Source organism: Ambystoma mexicanum, chromosome 11 (genome assembly GCF_040938575.1).
Source record: "Ambystoma mexicanum isolate Mex_15411 chromosome 11, UKY_AmexF1_1, whole genome shotgun sequence".
Classification (NCBI taxonomy): domain Eukaryota; kingdom Metazoa; phylum Chordata; class Amphibia; order Caudata; family Ambystomatidae; genus Ambystoma; species Ambystoma mexicanum.
Window position 1 is genome coordinate 89,757,041 of NC_090934.1, and position 19,003 is coordinate 89,776,043.

The 19,003-nt window shown below is 51.5% G+C and overlaps 1 protein-coding gene across 1 annotated transcript in view; it reads right to left on the reverse strand.

Annotated features, from left to right (window-relative positions):
* CLSPN (claspin) overlaps positions 1-19,003 on the reverse strand; it is a 503,683-nt gene that overhangs the window by 2,985 nt on the left and 481,695 nt on the right. The gene's annotated exons all lie outside the window — the stretch shown is intronic.

Sequence of the window (19,003 nt, forward strand, 5' to 3'; positions counted from 1 at the left end):
CAGGAAGGGAAAAAACTAGACTTGTTACTGCAAAGGTTGTTGGGTGAGACTCCTTTCCCTTCGGCCACCCTCCCAATACAGCCGGATTGAAGTTGCCTCTCCACTCAATTGTCTTTGAATGTTTCTAGATCCAGCTGCACCACTTGGTATCCAAGGAACTAATTTCTCGGACAAGCAGCGCCACTTAAACCAGATTACTTCCAATGTGTGCCGCAAAGAGCTCATACAGCACCAATGGAGTGAACAGCCCCAACTGGTGTTGTGCATGTGCCATTTAAAGTCTTCATGTCCCAGCAAGGCGGCTGGATATTTCAAAGAAAGAATTTTCAGAAGAGAAGTTACCAATCAGAACCTTAAAGATTTTTTTTCCTAATGCATTATGCTCGTTTGTCAGACGGACAACATGCTAGGATTAACTATGCAAGTGGCGCCCTATATTGGGATTCTGCAGCAAGGTCAAATTTAACTGACAAATAGCTATTTGCAAGTTCAAAATCATGCCATTTTCCAATATTTAGGTTGCAGGTATGTGTGCTAGTTACATTTGAAACTAGCATGTTTTAACAGGGCTGGGTGTTTATTTGAAGTAGTACTCATACTTGTTTTGCTGAAGAGATCAGTACAACATGCAGGGATTGGATACGAGAGACCATTGTTCCACCTAAACACAAAATTCAACCAATGCTGATAGGATTGCATGGCTGCTCAGCCTACTGCCCCCATTCTCAGTGCAGTGCCATTATAGAAATGTCAAAAGCTGAGAGGCAAGATTTCACAAACCCTAAGCAAACTAATCTTAAAGTTTGGGAAGACTCCTGCCCAATACCGGAGGAGATTTAGAGTGTACACAACAAAACAATGTATGCAACCTTGAGGGCATGATCTACTTGGTCATGCTTCAGCATATGTTTGCCTGATGTTCCCCAGAGCTTAAGCAACATTTGGCTGACTCCAAGGGGTTAAATCCTAAGAGGTTGGCCATTGCTGCTGACTTATGGGCCTCACAGAGTTTCCAATAAGGACAAGCCTGCTTCGGGTAAGCAGGAGGAGGGAAAGAAGCAGAAAGAGAAAGGTTACTGATAAAACCATGTCCAAGAGGGCCCACAAATGTTCAATAAGGGGATGTCACAAGAGTCTGGTCAGGGTAGTGGGACTAGTCCTCCCAAGCATGAGTGGGTTCTCCAAGCCTCCCTATGTGTCTTGACCTAGTGCGACATGTAACACTTGTAAAGCAAGTGTCCAAAAGAAGAGGGACCTCGAGTGAAAGGTTAAGACCACGGGTGTCCACTCTGCAAGTCTGGCTTTCCCGCAGTACGAGGAAGAAGAGTTTGCAGGGGTGTCCTTCCCATTATATTAAGTCCCTACAGGTGAATGATCTAAAGTTAGTCTAGATTCCTTGGAACCTAGTAGTGCTGGAGCATCTGCTCCCACCCCAGTCCTAGCCCTTAGTCATGTTTCTTCGGAGGATAGTGTTCAGGTAGCATGTGCAGGTACGTCTGTTAGGAACACTGGGTCCAGTCCTACTGATGTAGCTCCCTCTATGTTAAACCCACAGATTCTTGCCAGAGATACTGTGGGGGAGGCGGAGCGGGTACTCAGTTGGCTTGTAGGCCCCCTCTTCTCAATATTCCAGTAGCACCTGGCATGAGAGCTGTGTCTAGTGAAATGGTCAGGGCATCTGTCGAAATCCGGAGACATTTTCCTAGAAGAGTTCTGCGTGAGCTTAGTCTTCAAGACGTAGGTCCTGATAGACACTCACCAGACCCTTCAAACATTAGGTTTCAGGATCAGGCTGCCTTAGCCAAGCCTAGGCCTAAGGGGAAACCCATGGCCAGGAGTCAGAAGAGGCAAAGGGAAAGAATATCCCCACCCCGTTATACCTACAGGTAGTTGGTAGCGTCCCTAATCCAGATTTGAAAGAAGGACCACCAGAAAATCGTGGATCCTATGGGACTCCGGAACTAACCAGTTTGCTGGTAGAGGAGATCCCTAGGGTAAAGAGAAGTATGGTCCAACAGAAAAAGAAGCCATCATGGATAGGCTTGTGGAGAAGGGCCCACTTCCAATGGGAAGGTTACCCTCAGGTGAACAAAATACTTTCCAGTAACCTACTTTCCTGCTGTAAGCCCACAGAGCCCATCATAAAAGACCATGAGAGGTTCCTTAGGAAGAGTGCCCCTCCCCGCCCCCCCTGCCTACAGTTGGTGTGTGACATTCCCCTGATGGTTCATCTTGATGTCAGGATACCACGAGAATGGTCTAACATACGTTCTTGCTGGCCCAAGATGGACGTCCCCAGGGAAAACTACTGTAGTGGGGGTCTCACCGTCAGTCACCAGGTTGACTGGAGGGAGACAAGTATTCAGTCGTTCCAGGATTCACTTTTAGGAGTGAACTCATTTGTACCAGCAACAAGCCCCAATTGAGTTAGCCCTGTGACTCAGGAGACCTCAGGAAAGAGGCTTCAATTGGTGGTTGCTGATCACACCACCATTTCAGTGGGCAACGTACCAGCCAATCTAAAAGATGCCTGGGTCCTCCCACTCCTTAAGAAACCCACTCTAGATCCTAATACACCTACCAACTACCGCCCTATAACAGTACCTTTTCTCCTCACAGTACTGGACAGAGCAGCTTATCTTTAAATTCAAAGCTATCTGGATCCAATAACCACCTGGATCTACGCCCAGGTCACAGAACAGAATCTGCTCACCTGTATCAAAAAATCCAAATGGCTGAGATTAAAGATAACAGCAATCTAGCCCTCCTCCTCTTATTGGATCTTTCAGCTTCTTTTGATTTAGTGAACCATAAAATGCTCTGCCAAAATGTCTCCTCTGTGGCACACTTCTCCAAAGCTATAACTTGGGTAGAGTCCTTTTTATCCAACCAAACGAGGAGCGTCTTCTCCCCCCTTTGCGGCAGCCCCAGTAACCTGTGGCGTACCCCAAAGTTCCTGCATCTCCCTGACACTAACATTTTTGCTAAGCCTCTCTTTCGACCTCTTTGGCAATATGGACATAACCTACACTACGCAGACGATACCCAAATCATCCTCCCCATCTCGGGCCCCTATGACACAGACTCCAAGTCACTGAGGAAAATGTGTCAAACCATCCAGGTTTGGATGGCACAGCCTCCGCTTAAAAGATCAGAAAACTGAGCTACTCCTCATAGGCTCACAGACTAGACTAAACAAACTTAGCAGATCCATTAAATCCTTCATCATTGACAGGAACACTATCTTAACAAGTAAACACCTTGAGTGTTTACCTGGACTCCGCTCTATCCTAAACCAGACATGTAAATGCCATCAGATCTGCAGCAACATACATTTCCAAACTTCGACGCTTGTAGACCATTCCCGACTTCAGATGCTGCATCAAGATTGCCAGCGTGCTTATCCGATCCAGGATGGACTACTGCAATGCCCTCCTCGCAGGCTCAAATGCTTACAGCATCAAAAAAATTGCAGGTTATTTAAAATAATTCATTAAGAGGGTCGCTTAACATCCCCCATAAAAACCACATCTCTGTTGCCAGACAGGTGGTCCACTGGCTCCAGGTTCACGAACGCATTGTATTCAAAACAACCTCCTTGACTCAAAAATGTCTAATACTGCCCTGAGTTACGTTTCTAGCAAATTCTCCAAAACGTAATCCTGTAGGCCCACTCGACCTACCCACTCTCACTTACTAACCATTCCCAGATTTAAGAGGCAGAAAACAGGGGGTCGTTGCTTCCCTGTGGTGCCAGCCAAACACTGGTACGCCCTTCTGCTATCACGAAGATCAGAAGCCTCCGTCTGGTCCTTCCGTAAGAACCTCAAAGCATGGCAAGTCACAAGAACTGCTAAACTAACGATGACTTCACTGCCCATCTAGTAAATATGACCATACAACCTAGTAACCAGTATTTATGTATTTATCAAGCTGCATGTATGTATTACATTTCATCTGCAAACTAGCACCCAGATGCCTTTGGGTTTGGCACGCTTTACAAATGACTAAATAAATATGTCTTTGTGCCAACCCACAGATAATGGCTGCCAAGTAAGTCATTGACACCTTACTGAGCGTCATCCCCAGAGGTAGCTCCTCAGTAATGGTTAGACCATGGAAGGAGGATGAAGTGACCTATGAAGTGTCAATTAGCTGTCATCAGGAAAATGGTCTGAGAGACTTGTCAAAGCTCTCTCAAGTTTGTTTGGAACCCTTGATGAGCCCCAGAAAATGGAGTGGGACATTCTCTTGTCAAACTTATTTCCTAAATCACTGAACACGCGAGGGGTCTGGGCCTTGCCAAGTTTCACCACTTAGCAAGGTAAACTATTCAGAATGCCATGGTGGACCTAGAAAGGTTACCATAGATTTCCCTATGAATAGTGTGGTGGATTCCGTCTTGAGGGATAGAATTGGAGCCCTGTTTATTGCTACAGAAAGTGGGCCCGAGAAATCCGAGTTTCCCTGTCCTGAGCCTGATTAGCCCTTCTAATGGCTTCAGTGAGGATGACCTAGTGTCTCCTCACCCAACAACACTTCAGCAAGGCGAGGTGGAGATTTTTCTGCGGCAATCTTCCCCTCCCAGGTCATCAGTGAAACACCTTAAAACAGATAGCTGTGAACCAGACTATTATGCGAATTGGCGAACCCACAAAGTTTGGGTGGTGTGGCGATTCAGAACAGCAAACAAGTTCTGACAGATAGTGCAAGATCCAACTTCTGTTTGAACAAGAGGTGTTTGAGCTTTCTAGTGGTCAGAAGTTCAGTTCTGAGCATCTGGAGAAACCTACAGGTGCATCCAGTTTGGGAATCTATATGGACACTAGAGCTCTGCATGCTGTCACCAAGCTAGATGCACGCTCCCCACCAATCGTTGACTTGGTGGTTCAGCTCTGTATTGAAAAAAAACAGTAGCATTTTTGATCTTTGTTTCAGCCTTTTCACAGGCTTACTTCAGTGTATTGACTTCTGAATTGTTGGCTGCAGCCGACTCCTGTCAAGTGAGATAAGACCCGGTTCTGAATGGGAGAAAGGGTCTCAGCAATAATATCTGGATGGTATGGCAGATTCAAACCCCATTTGGAAGGAACTAGGAATAACAAGAGACTGGGTGTCAGGACCTTCATCAGGCCAAGTTGTTCAGGGAGACAACCAAGCATCAAACTGAATAGGAGCCACTGCCCTTCCTTAGGCATAATGGTTTAAGAGGAGGCAAGATGCAACATCTTGTCAGTGAAGTACATTATTTATAGAACTGGGCAACCCCCACTACCAAATCCCAAGTGTGGAATTTCCTGTGCCTCACTGGGAAACACCGCAGTAAAGTAGCAGACTATAGTAATATAGCTGTCCCTTTGACTGCCTTCACTACTTCTATGGGGCCTAAAGAATTCTTATGGAACCTGGAGAAGCCCTTCATTTGCCTGAAAGAATCCCTAGGTCAGACCCCTGGTTTGAAGGCACCTGATTGGAAGAGACCTCTTAGCTCAAGCAGATGCCTACAACACTAGGATAGTAGGAACACTATCACAGCTTGATGACAAAGGTAAGGAACAACCTATATATCACATCAGCTACAAGTTAAGGAGAGGAAAACTTGGGGGGCCTACGGTACAAAGGATACATGTCATGTCACATATCAAGGTAAAGAAATGTTTTTCCATGATATGGTGCCTTGCGAAGCAGAGGTCCTACCTCTATGGGACCCACTTCACTGTATGCTCAACCTAAGCCTTTGAAGTGGTTGGTGGATATTAAGAGAGAATCCAAAGTGGCTCAGGCAGTTCATGAGTCTACAGGCCTTGAACTTCACTATTGGGCCTAGGCCAGATTCAAAATTTAGCAATGCTGATGGGCTGTCCAACTGGGATAACCGACTGGAATAGAATACCCATCCAGGGGTGGATTAGTTCCCCCTGTCCCTAGTCTGGGAGGGGCGAGTGTTCGGGGCGATTTCTCAGCACCTTTCCTTCCATTTGTATGGACTCACAAACCTTTTGCTTTTATTTTTTAATCTGACCTGCTCTTTTGGAAGTGTAATGAATGCCCTGCTTGTGCTCATTTGTCATGGGGAACCGATATGCCCTTCAGGCTATCCGTACTGGGAAACATGGTTTCCCTTCGTCTCATTACTTTGCCACTTTTGGTAACTTGTTCTTTCTTCAGTAACTTTTTATCATTGTACAATGCATCTTACAATGCAGTACACTGTTTTGCACTAGTTTAACACTGAGGAATTTTGGTCACTCTAAGTGTGCTCAAGGGACAAGCTGATGGCAGTGACGTTTTGATATTTCCTTGTGTATTTTGTTTTAGCCTTACTGCGTTTAGCTACTAACTTTGGCTAGTGGCCAATGATGGACATGCCACAAGGTTTTTCGTTTGTCATCTTGTATCTAACCCTTTTTCCTGGCCTGTGAGGCAAGGAAAATCAAATCATTATATGGACTTCCAGTGCCTGGGAAAGCAAGGCTTTTTACAGGCTACTGCAGGGTCATGTGTGTTTGCTGACAGAAAGTGAGTTGGCACTGCCTGGTCCCTTTGTACAGAATGGATTAGTATGCGCCACATAGTACATGAGCGCTCGCACCACATCCAGCGTGTGCAGTGTCTGCTCCGCTGGGGACGTTGGGGTGCCGAAGAACATTGGTAGAACCACTGGCTGATTCATGTGAAAGGAGGACAGCACCTTAGGCATGAACGTCGGGTTAGTGCAAAGGATAGCCTTCTCTTTGTGAAACGTTAAATAAGGCGATTTACAGGAAAACGCCTGCATCTCACCCACTATTCTGGCCACCAAAAAAGCGGCCTTCCAGGAAAGATGCTCGATGGCTGCCTTGTGCATAGGCTCAAAAGGCGGTTTCATGAGCTTTCAGAGTTGCACATCTAGTTCCCACGCAGGAGCTGGGCAATGGAGGTGTGGATAAGACCTGAATCACCCACAGAGGAATTCCTTCACTAGCCGGCGAGACCACAGGAATGGTGTGCCAGCAGAACGGTTTTATCTGGAAATCGCAGCTTCGTGCACTTTTATAGAAGAGTGTGTGAAACCCGAAAGCGCCAAGGATAAAAAATAAGGCAAAATGTCTTCTGGCCGGACAGCATGCGGTCGCAATTGCTTGCTTCTGCACCAGACCTGGAAGCGCTTCCACTTGTTTGTGAATGGGGCTCTCGTTCGGGCTTGGACCTCTTGGCAGTCTTGTGGGAGGGACAACGATCAGAATTCTAAGAACACAGGAGTCAGCCGTCAGATTGAGTGAGGGCAGGTTGTGGTGCAGCACTGCCCCTTGGTTCCTGGACAGGAGACCCTGGTGCGGATTGATCGTGAGAATAGCAGCTGAGGCGAGGGCAAGGAGGTCAGAGAACCAAATCTGTCTCGGCCACACAGTGGCACTAATATCAGTTTGCACCGGTATAACCTGAAGGTGTGTAGGACTGGAGGCACCAGCGGGATCGGAGGGCACCCGTCCCATGGAAATGCAAAGGTTTCCCCCAAGCTCTCCAGATTAGGGAATCTGCTTGCGAAGATCTTGCACCGATTGTTGTAGTAGATGGCAAACAGGTCAATCTCTAGTGTGCTCCAAGTCTGGAACAGGTGAAAATTATCTTCATGCAGCTCCCACTCGTGGCAAGAGATCTCCCTGCTGAGGGAGTCCGCTAGACTATTCTGAATTCCTGGTAGATGAAGCGGAATGAGAAAAAAAATGGTGCTGCAGAGCACAGTGCCAGAGAGCCTGGACTTCCTTGGATAGCTGAGGGGACCTGGTTCCACCTTGTCGGCAGACATAAAACATTGATGTTGTATTGTCGTAGACCCGTATCACTTGGCCCTCCAGCAGGGGGAGGGTTCAGGGCCCAGAATATCACCCGCAACTACAGCAGGTTAATGTGTAGGTTCTTTCCTCTTGGGACCAGAGGCGTCTCGTGTGTTGGTCCTGACAGTGGGAGCCCCAGTCCTCCAGCGATGCGTCAGTCATGATGGGGACCTGATGGTCCGGCAGCCTGAATGTGGCACCCTTAACCAGATGCTCCCCCAATGACCACCAGCCAAGGGTCGCCTGAATGATGCGTTTGCCCGAAGACCCCGACGCCTGCATCCACTGGGTATCTAGGAATTCTTGCACCAGCCGCATTTGCAGCCTGCAATAAGTGATCAAAGGGATGCACAAGGAAATCATCCCCTGCAATCGTTTGTATTTGCGGACTGGGGTCGTCTGAACACGGCTGAGGTAGTATACCTTTTCCAGAAGTGCTGCCACCCTTTCATCTGAGGGTCTGGCTGTGCAGGTTTGGGTGTCGAGTTTCGCGCTGAGGTAGTGCGCCTGTCTTGATGGTATTAGGCGTGACTTTAGGTAGTTTATGTAGAATCCGAGCTGTTGTAGACACTGGATGGAGGATGCCATGCTGACTTTCGCCAGTAGATAGGAGGGGGCTCTCACCAACCAGTCGTCTAGGTATGGGTATACGTGGATGCCCTTTTGCCTTAGATGAGCCACCACTGGAGCGAGGTGTAGAGGAGGTCACAAATAAGGCCTGCACTCCAGCCACCCATGTCGAAATGCCAGAAGCATACTCGCCAAGATATGACACGTATAAGGAGCAAATGAACCAACAGAGAGCCACAGTGGGGCTCTGTCCAGTACCCATCAGAAAGATATGTATACCTATTGAAGCGCCAATAACCAGACAACCTTGGGCTGCAAGGTACCCACTGAGACAACCATACTAGCAGCTGATACGAAACGAAGATTACTTACAAACGGTCCCTGAAGAGACCCAGAGAGCCTTAATGGAGGGCAGATGGTGACAACAAATGAACACAAACGACGAACGAAAAACTGACACACAAGGACGAAAAACAAAGAACGACAATGTAATGGACATAAGAAGAAACTATGTTAGCAAACAGAAACGTAACCATGAAGTAAGATGAAAATATGCGACTAACTGAATGCATGTAAATAGGCTTGGAACGCAAGAAGCTAAGAAAACAGTACTGCTTGCAATGCTTAGTAGAAGAATAGAGCGGCATGCGCCAAGTATATATCTACCTCAATGAAGCACGCTATACAAGTACGACTCCATTTTGTAAAAGCAGAATTAAGCCCAGGCTGCCAGGGACTAACAAGGCCAAGATTCATATTCCAGCCAAAGCCGAAGGAAAGAGCGGAATTGAAACTCAGTAAGAAGCAGCTCAATGCCTGGGAATTCGAGATCAACTCCAGGAACAGAGGAGAGCTGAAGAATCGAAACTTCAGAGCATAGCAGCCAGCCAGTGAAGGTCGTGATAAGGATGCCCCAGGCAGGTGGCGAGGCTAAGCAAAAATCAAATACACGAAAAGAAGGAAAATTAAGCAGATTCATGGTGAACAGACACGTGACCAGCCAAGGGCAAAGAGGTACCAACGTCTGATGTCACCCAGAAACCCAGGCTGCCATAACTTTTCCTGATAAGTACAGTTTTGGGGCCATCCTCAGCCAACTAATTGACACACAGCCCTAAAAGGTACTGATTAATGGAAGGGAGGCAGGGTGAATCTTGGGGCACTCCGCATCTGGGTGTTCCTTCTGCATGCTGCTAATTAAAGTGGAGATTTATGCCTAGGGGTGTAACCCACCCAATCACAATGGACCAAATAATCTAAGGTCTTATAGCTTGAAGAACCAATAAGACGTTGTAGTGACGTCTATCATAAGTGATGTAGTGGGATGGGCGTAGACGCCCAACCGATAAGAGCTATCCAATCCACATGCTCTGTTACAGATTATAGCACCTATACTCAAGTTACCTTTCCGACCAATAGCATTGCAAGACAAAACTTGAGTTTTGCACGTTAAATGATGACGAATTTTGCCCATAAAAGTTGCTGTCTGAATGAAAAATTTGGGAGTTGAAGCGAGACAGGCGATCACATCATTGATGATTACCATGTGTTTCCCCGGTTTTTTGTAGTTGTCATTACATGGACTTCCCTTTGCCAAACTATTGCGTTGTCCTTATTGAAGTGTGTCGGAGTAAAAGAATCATGCACCCTAACCTCCTCAAGGTGCAGCTATCTTGTCTTACAGGTACTAGAGGGCGAGCTCTGACCTATGGGCCCGTCAGAGGACGCTCTGCCCTCCTGTACAGAGGCACTTGGTAAACACCCCTGGAGCTGATGGCAGGCCGAAGGGTAGGGCCATGAATTGATTGTGCACTCATGCCACTACGAAGCTAAGGTAATGCCGGTGTGAGCAGCGAATAGGGGTGTGAAAATAAGTGTCCCCAAGGTCGAGGGACGGCAAGAAATCTCTTGCAGCTGAGACAGGACCTGCTGCAGCATCACCATGCGAAATGTTTGCACCTTTAGGAATTTGAGTACCCTAAGTTCTAATATGGGTCTCCAAACCCCAGATTTGCTGTGCAGTGCCCTTTTTCTTACCAGGAAATAGCAGGAGACTCCTGTCGACAGTTTGTTCTTTGGCACCTTCTCCACTGCCCAGTTTCCCAGTAGTGAACGCACTTCCTGCAGCAGGCAATTCCTTAACTTCTCAAGCTTGTTCGCAGGTGGAATTTCTGGTGATAAGGAACAAGTTACTTACCTGTAACTGTTGTTCTCCAGCATGGGTCTGGCATGGATTCACATGCTCATGAATATTCCCCGTCAGGCTGGGAATCCTCTGTAAAGAAAAAATCAGTATCAGTTTCGTTTCTGATCTGTCTTTCGTAGTAGTAACCAATCACTGATCTCTGCGTCATACTGACCACAGCCAATGACTGCCCTCTACCCAAGCCCCGCCTCTGGCAGCCATCTTTAGATTTGGAAGCACGTGAAGGGGCAGTATGACCAAGTGAAGAGCCGCAGAGGGGAAGGCGGGAGGGTTAGCATGTGAATCCATGCCAGACCCATGCTGGAGAACAACAGTTACAGGTAAGTAACTTGTTCCTTCTCCAGCATGGGTCTGGCATGGATTCACATGCACATGAATAAAAGAATACATAGCAGTACACACATGCACAACCACGGGAGGTGGCAAAGGCTCAACATTAAGCATTACATCCAAAACTCAACATTAAGCAATTCTTACCTCCTCACCAGGCTCACCTTAGGCGAACAGGTTGCGCAGCACTGCTTGGCCGACCCTGGACTCCTCCCTGGAATCCCGATCGACGCAGTAGAATTTCGTGAAGGTGTGCGTCGACCTCCACGTAGCAGCCCTGCAGATGTCCAGCAAGGGCACACCAGATAGGGACGCCGTGGTAGCTGCGATCGCTCTGGTGGAATGGGCTCCCGGACAGCCAGGCAGCGGTCGGTTTGCCAACCGATGACAGTACATGATACAGCCGGAGAGCCATCTGGAAATGGAAGCCTTCGAGAGAGCCTTCCCCTGATCGACAGGTCCAAAGTTCACAAAAAGTTGTGACGTCTTCCGAAAACTCTTCGTGCGGTCCACATAGGACTTCAGCGCTCTAGCCACATCCAGCGAGTGCAAAGTCCTTTCAGCCGGCGACGAAGGCGACGGGAAGAAAACAGGTAACACCAAGGGTTCGTTGAGGTGGAAGTCCGACGGCACCTTGGGCATGAAGGAGGGGTGCATCCTGAGCACTACCCTCGTGTCGTGAAAAGTCAAGTACGGGGGCTTGCAGGAAAGGGCCTGGATCTCTCCCACCCGTCGTGCGGAGGTGATGGCCACAAGAAACGCTGTTTTCCACGACAAGAACTTCAACGGAGCCGAGTGCAGAGGCTCGAACGGAGGTCCCATGAGCTTGGTCAGCACCACGTTGAGCTCCCACGCCGGGGCCTTCACCGGCGGGAACGATCAGAACAGTCCCTTCATGAATTCTTTCACCAGACGATGAGACCACAGACGTCTGTCCCGTGGTTCTGGTGTATCGGGAGATCGCAGCAAGATGAATCTTGATGGAAGCGTGCGCCAGCCCAGCCTTGGCTAGCAGGTACGGCAGTACTTGAGGAGCCGTAATCCGTAGAGGGTTAATCTTCTGTGCGTGGCACCAGACAGAGAACCTCTTCCATTTGTGTCCGTAGCATTAAAGAGTTGAGGACGCCCTGGCCTTTGCAAGAACCTCTCTGCAGTCGGCCGGTATGTTGTAACCTCCAAACTCTAACGCTGCAGGAGCCAGGCCTGCAAGTTCAGCTACTTCGGGTCGTGGTGGAGGATGGCGCCTCCTTCCCTGGAGAGAAGATCCGCGTCCACTGGCAGCTTGATTGGCGGGGACGCTGATAAGTCCAGAAAGTCCGGGAACCATATCTGCCTCGGCCACGCAGGTGCGACAAGGATCATCCTGCACCGTGACCTCTTGAGCTGGTTGATGAGCCGGATCAGCAGCGGCAATGGAGGGAACGCATATAGGAACAGGCCCTCCCATGGGAACGAGAAAGCATCGCCCATGCTCCTTGGCTGGGGAAACCTGCTGGCGAACCTCCGGCACTTTGAGTTTGTCGCGAACAGATCGGTCTGGGGTGTGCCCCACCGTCGGAAGAGGCGGTCCACTAGATCCTGTCGTAGTTCCCACTCGTGGCACGAGCGCAGCTCCCTGCTGAGCGAGTCGGCAATGGTGTTTTTTATCCCTGCCAGATGAAACCACCAGAAACATCCCTTGGGCGACGGCCCAATGCCACAGATCCTGAGCCTCCTTGGACAGGGCTGGGGATCTGGTACCGCCCTGCTTCCTGATGTAGAACATGGTGGTGGTGTTGTCGGTGAAGATCCTCACCACCTTGCCCTTCAGGGACGGAAGAAAGGACCAGAGGTCCCAAAACACTGCACGGAGTTCCAGGACGTTGATATGGAGGGACTTCTCCGTCGGCAGCCAAAGGCCCCTCGCGTGCAGATTTTCTGTGTGCGCTCCCCACCCTTCCAGGGAGGCATCCGTGGTCACTGTCTTCTGGTGGTCCGGGGTCTGGAAGTCCATGCCCGCCGTCAGATGCGCACGGGTGCCCCACCACGGGATCGCTCGTCGGAAGCTCTCGTCGTGTGATCCTGTCCTCGAAGCTGCCTGTCGTCTGGATCCAGCGAGCGTCCAGGAACTCCTGTAACGGGCGCATCCGAAGCCTGCACAGGCGGATGAGATAAATGCAAGAAGACATCATTCCGAGGAGGGACTTGATGGACCTCACCCTTGCCGCGTCCGCAACCAGCATCCGCTGCACCTTGCCCAAGATGGCCCTCGTCCTTTCCTCCGACGGAGAGGCCAGAAGCGGCACTGTGTCGAGCTTCGCTCCCAGAAACAGTGCGTCTTGAGCGGGCACCAGGTGGGACTTGGCGTAGTTTATGGAGAATCCCAGGTCCGTGAGTAGTTGGACGGTCCTCGCCGTGTGCTCCACGGCGAGCTCCTTTGTCTTTGCTCGGATGAGCCAGTTGTCCAGGTAGGGGTAGACGTGGATCCCCACCAGGCGTAGCCGCGCCGCCACCGGTGTGAGGCACTTGGTGAACACCCTGGGTGCTGACCTCAATCCGAAGAGAAGGGCTCTGAACTGGTAGCGACGCCCTTGGACCACGAATCTGAGAATGAAGTAGGCATCCTCCAAATCCAACGACGACAGGAAATCGCCCTCCTCCAGTTGACCCAGGACGTGCTGGAGGATGACCATCCGGAACTTCTGTGCCTTGATGAATTTGTTCAGTCGTCGTAGGTCCAGGATGGGACGCCATCCTCCAGTCTTCTTCACGAGGAAGTATCTTGAGTAAACTCTGGAGCCCCGAAGCCTCTTTGGGACGAGCTTGATGGCTCCTTTCTTGAGCATCGCCTTTACCTCCAAGAGAAGTTGAGGGACGTGATGTTCCTTCCTGGCCACGGGGGGGGGGGGGGGGGGGAGACGCGCGAGCCCTTTAGAAACTCGAGCGCGTGCCCCTGGGCCAGGGCGTCCAGCACCCAACGGTCGGTGGAGATGGACTCCCACACACTGACGAAGCTCGCCAGCCGGCCTCCCACTGGGGTGCTTCGGTGGGGGCCCGACCCCACAGTCGGTTCAGTCCTGCTTCGACGAGGCTTTGCCGCCGTGTCCTCCTTGGCGACGACGGCGGGGTCCGCCCGACTTGCCCCGTCCCCTGTAGGATTCCTGTGACGACGAACGGGCCGCTTGACGATAGGTGGAAAATCCGCCGCCGGAACCTTTGGAGGCACCCTCCTTGCCTCCGCCGCTCCGAAAGGGCGGCCGTCGTTGCTGGAGAACACCAAGAGCCCGGGCCGTCTCCGTGTCTGTCTTGATGGCTTGTAGGGAATCGTCCACTGTTTTCCCAAACATGTTGCTCCCGTCGAACGGCATGTCCAAGACTCTGGTCTGCACGTCCTGACGGAAGTCAGTTGCCTTGAGCCATCCACGCCGTCTACGGCACACGCCGTTGCCCAACTGGCAAAATCCAGTGTCAGCGATGTCCGTCGCTATCGTAATGGCGTGGTCCGACGCCACTTCTCCTTCCTGCAAGATCTCTAGGGCCTCTGCCCTCTTGTCGTCTGGTAGGAAATCCATCAAGGGGGCGATTTTGTACCACAACTCCCTGTCGTAGCGGGCTACGATAGCCAAGGCGTTAGCAGCCTTAATCGTCTTCGCTGCCGATGAGAGGACTGTGTCCCATCGTCCCCAACTTCTTTCCCTCGCCTTCCGGCGGGGAGGTTGACGTAGAGGCCGAGGCCCCCCCCGCTTTCTTCCTGGCCGCCGCGGAGACGACCGAGTCCGGGGTCGGCTGTGCCCGAAGGCACAAGGGGGCCGCGTCCGGGACCCGGTACTTCTCGTACCGATCCCTTCTCGCAGGCGTTGTGGATGGGTTCTTGAGGAGGGCGAGACCCTCATCCCAGATATCGTCCAGTAGAGGTACAGCGAGGACCGTCTTCCTCTTGGTCTCGCGCCGTTGATAAAGGAAACCTTCCTTCTCTTCCGGGCAGATCTGGAAAAGCTTGGATGCCCTGGCAATCATGGCATGAAACGATCCAATCTCGTCGGGCGGGGAAGCCCGGGGAGGAGGTGACGACGGGAGATCCTCGTCGTAAACCTCGTTGTCTGTGTCCATCGCGGCCGTGTCAGTCCCTGTATCATCCCCACGGGTCGTGGACGGGGAGGAGGGCTGAGCAGGGTGCGATGGTTGAAAAGGAGGTGGAGGATGAATCCTTCTCTTAGGACGAGGGCTCCCAGAAGGGCCTGGCTCCGGGTCCCCCGTCGGGAGAGGTTCCTCCGTTGGTGGCAACGGCAATCTCGTCCTTATCTCCGACCATAAGGACTGTATAGCCAACAAAATGGCCACCGAGTTGTCTTGCGGCACTGGTTGAGGGGAGTCAGACGGGCGGTCAGGAGCCCCGTCGGCACCCTCGACGTTCTCGTCGGGGTCCCTCCCGACGGGCTGGTCTTCTTCCACGCCAACGCCGTGGCTTAAGACTTCGATCAGCTCCTCCTCAGAGGTAGAGGCCGAATCCACGACAACCTCCTGCCCCCCCCCCCTTTTCTTCTCCGGAGGTTTCACGGGGGTCCGGTCGATGGGCATGAAAGAGGACTCCCTCTGCGGTGGCAGGGAGACCCTGGGCCCCGAGGTCGCCACCACTGCTGCAGCCTCCACAGGCTGAGCCAGGGCCGCCGCGACTGTCTCGATAGAGGCCTTGGCCGGATGGATTAAGGCTTTCACCACCTTAGGTGCGCTCACCGCCTTCTCCTTGGGGGCGGGGGCGGGGGGAGGGGGGGGGGGGGGGAGGGTCACCGCCTCGCTCTTCCTCCGATGGGGCCTTCGAGCTCGACCGGGGTCTCTCCAGGAGCTTCGCCGGGTGCTCGGCCTTCCTCTTACCCGAGCCAGAGCGTTGGCTCGTGGTTGATGGCGCTGGGGAGGATGCGCCCTGCCTGGCACCCGTAGAGCCCGACCGTTCGGCGCTCCCGGTGCCAGCGGACTCGCGGTGCTTAGCCTTCTGTTGGACCCCTGTCGCCGGGGCGCCCTCCAAGGTCTTAGAAGACCGCTCTGACTTCTTCTCGCCTGACGGGCTCTTCCCTTCCAGCCAGTTGGCGAGACGCAGATGGCAGTCCTTCATGGTCCGCTCCGACATTTTGCCGTAAAACGCACAGTCCTTCACATGAGTCTTGTCCTCATGCAGGCAATAGAGGCAAAGGGGAGTGTTCGTCCTCCTTAAAGACATTCTGAAGCTGGCATCCAGGGCAGACCCTGAACAGCTTTCCGGGCGTCTAGCTTCCCTTCTCCTGGGCCATGATCGAGATGGGCCTGAGAAACTTCTGGAGTCCTCCAAAAGCGTGGCTCGACGAAATCTTCACCCTTGAGGGGCATAGAAGAATCCGACACGGGTCCCCGTTGATCGGATAAAGAAACGGTGGAGCTTGAGGCTCTTTTGACAGAAAGAGAAAATGCGAAAAAAGCACTAAAGCTCGAGAGCAATCCCAACACTTGAACGTGCGGTAAAAATCTGAAGTTGGCTGCCAGAGGCGGGGCTTAGGGAGATGGCAGTCATTGGCTGTGGTCAGTATGACGCAGAGATCAGTGATTGGTTACTACTACGAAAGACAGATCAGAAACGAAACTGATACTGATTTTTCTTTACCGAGGATTCCCAGCCTGACGACGGGGAATATTCATGAGCATGTGAATCCATGCCAGACCCCATGCTGGAGAAGTGCACCAATTCCAGCGTGTGACCCTGCTGGAGAAGCGAGATCACCCATTTGTCAGATGTTTTTCCATCATTTGATAAATCTTGACAGTTATCTTACCACTGCGATGCTGAAGTGGGAGCACAAGGCCCTGTGCTGGTCATGGTTGCTTGCTGGATTGGCCCCTTGATTGGGAAGAGCCACAGCGGCCCTGTGTGCCTCTCTAAGACCGGGACTTTCTTCTGTACTTGTCCCCGGGGACGGAAGGTGACTTGTATGAGGATGACTGATCTGTGGAGCAGTTGTCTTGCAAAATGTTACCATAACGCCCTTTTCCAGTGCGAAAGGACTGGTGCCTTTGCTGCAGCCTTCCCTAAGAAGCGAGCAGTCTCACGGTCTGTTTTGATGGAGGGCAAGGCCTGAACAAACTTTTTTGCAAATAGGTCCACACCGTCCAAACGCATATCCACGACACAGGATTGGACATTGGGTCAGAAATCTGTGGCCTTTAACCAACCTGGTCTGCGAAGAACCACCCCATTACCAAGCTGGTGAAATCTAGTGTCGGCGATGTCCACTGAAACTGTAATGTGATGGTCTGATGCCAATTCGCCCTTGCGGAAAATGTCCATTGCTTTTGGTTTTTTGTCGTCGGCCAGAAACTCTAGGATGGGGCCCAGTGTATACCACAACTCGATCATATCGTGTGAGAATGGCCGTGGCGTTAGAAGCCCCGATAGTCGTGGCAGCGGTAGTAATGATCTTGTTACCAAAGGCATCAAGGCGCTTACCTTCCTTATCTGGAGAAACGGACAGGAAGACAACGGGCTGGCGGACCTCTTCCTGGCAGCAGTGGAGACAACAGAGTATGGCGTAGGCATAGTGCAGAGGCAGGCAGAGGGTTCGGTCCAGGGCCCTGTATTTTTTGTCAAAACTGCCCTTTTTTAGCAGGAGCAGTAGCGGGATGTGCCAGGATAACTAGGCCATCCTCCCAGATGTCCTCCAAAAGCCGGATGGACATGACAGACTTTGCTGATCCCTCCACTGATATAAAACACTGTCCTTGCGTTGCTCCTCAGGGGTAAGGTGTAACATCTTGGCCACTCTGCCCATGAGTGGCTGGAAAGCTCCCATTCATCAGGCGGAGAATCCCTGATTGGGACCCTATCAGGCTCCCGATTGGCTGGGACAAAGTCTTTAAATTCGTCACTATGGGATGTACGCGTCGACGCCACAGCCAGGTCTCCTGGGTCAGGGTCTGTCCCTGTCTCCGACAGTTGCTGGGGCCGTGGCTGGTGTTCAACTCTTCTGGGGGGGGTTGCCGAGCGTTATCCTCCCAGGATGGGCCTGGGAAACCTGAAGGAGGCTGCAGTGGAGGAACCAGAATCTATGCCGGAAGACTATGGTGCAATGAGGGTAGTTAAAATACCCACAGACAAGTTCCTCGGCAGAGGAGTCTGGTGAGCCGGCTGGACCGGAGGCCAGTCATCCCCTACTAGGAAATGGTGCAATGGTGGCAATATTAGCAGATTCATGAGGCTTGCTTTACCCCGTGGTGAACTAGGCTGCTTCCTAGGAGGCAGTGTATTGCGGGGACGTGGGAGGTGACATAACAGGATCCACATCCCATTCCTCCAACTCTTCATGGGAAGAGAGACTAGGTTACACTTGGACGGTCCCTTCTGGAAGATGCCCCACTCCAAGGTCTAGGTATGTGGACCGAGGGAGCGGAGCTAGCGCGGACACTGTGTTGGTAGGTGTCAGAAGTGGTAACCATCGATGGTGCTGTGGTCGTGACCAAGCGCAAAGATACCGGTTTTTGCCATTGACGAGGCTACAATAGTCGTGGCCGTAGCATCGTTGACTCCGAAGAATGTGCACTAGACTTAGAAGTGGATTTGCCTGAACACGTCGCCCCTGCAGTGCGAGGCAAAATGCAATGGCTGCTCTTTTCTTTAGATGACCCATGGGTACTGACCTTGGGCGATGACCTGTCTTTGTGAGACGATCTTGGCTGAAGCATTCCTGTGCTGCTACCTGCTGCTGGGGTGGACTTCATGCGATCTAGACCTCTTACTAGAGGTGGTTCGCTGGGCCGTGCTGCCCTGCCGCAGAGCAGCATGGCTCCATACAGAAGCAGAGTCAGAGGCTCAGCCGGCATGCTCAAGCCACGTGACGAGATGCCGATGACGACCCTGCAACATCTTGGAGAAAGACCAGCAGATCGCGCAGTCTTATATTATGTGATGCGGGTGAAGACAAAGTCAGTGTGATGGACTTCGATGTAGACGTTTCAGCCCACAGCGGGCACACCCCTTGAACAGGCTCTTCCTCATGGACTCAGCCATGAGGTAGGTCCAACTGCGCAGACTATGAAACATCAAGCATTAACGGCGGTGGGAATGGTTCCTGGACTCGGC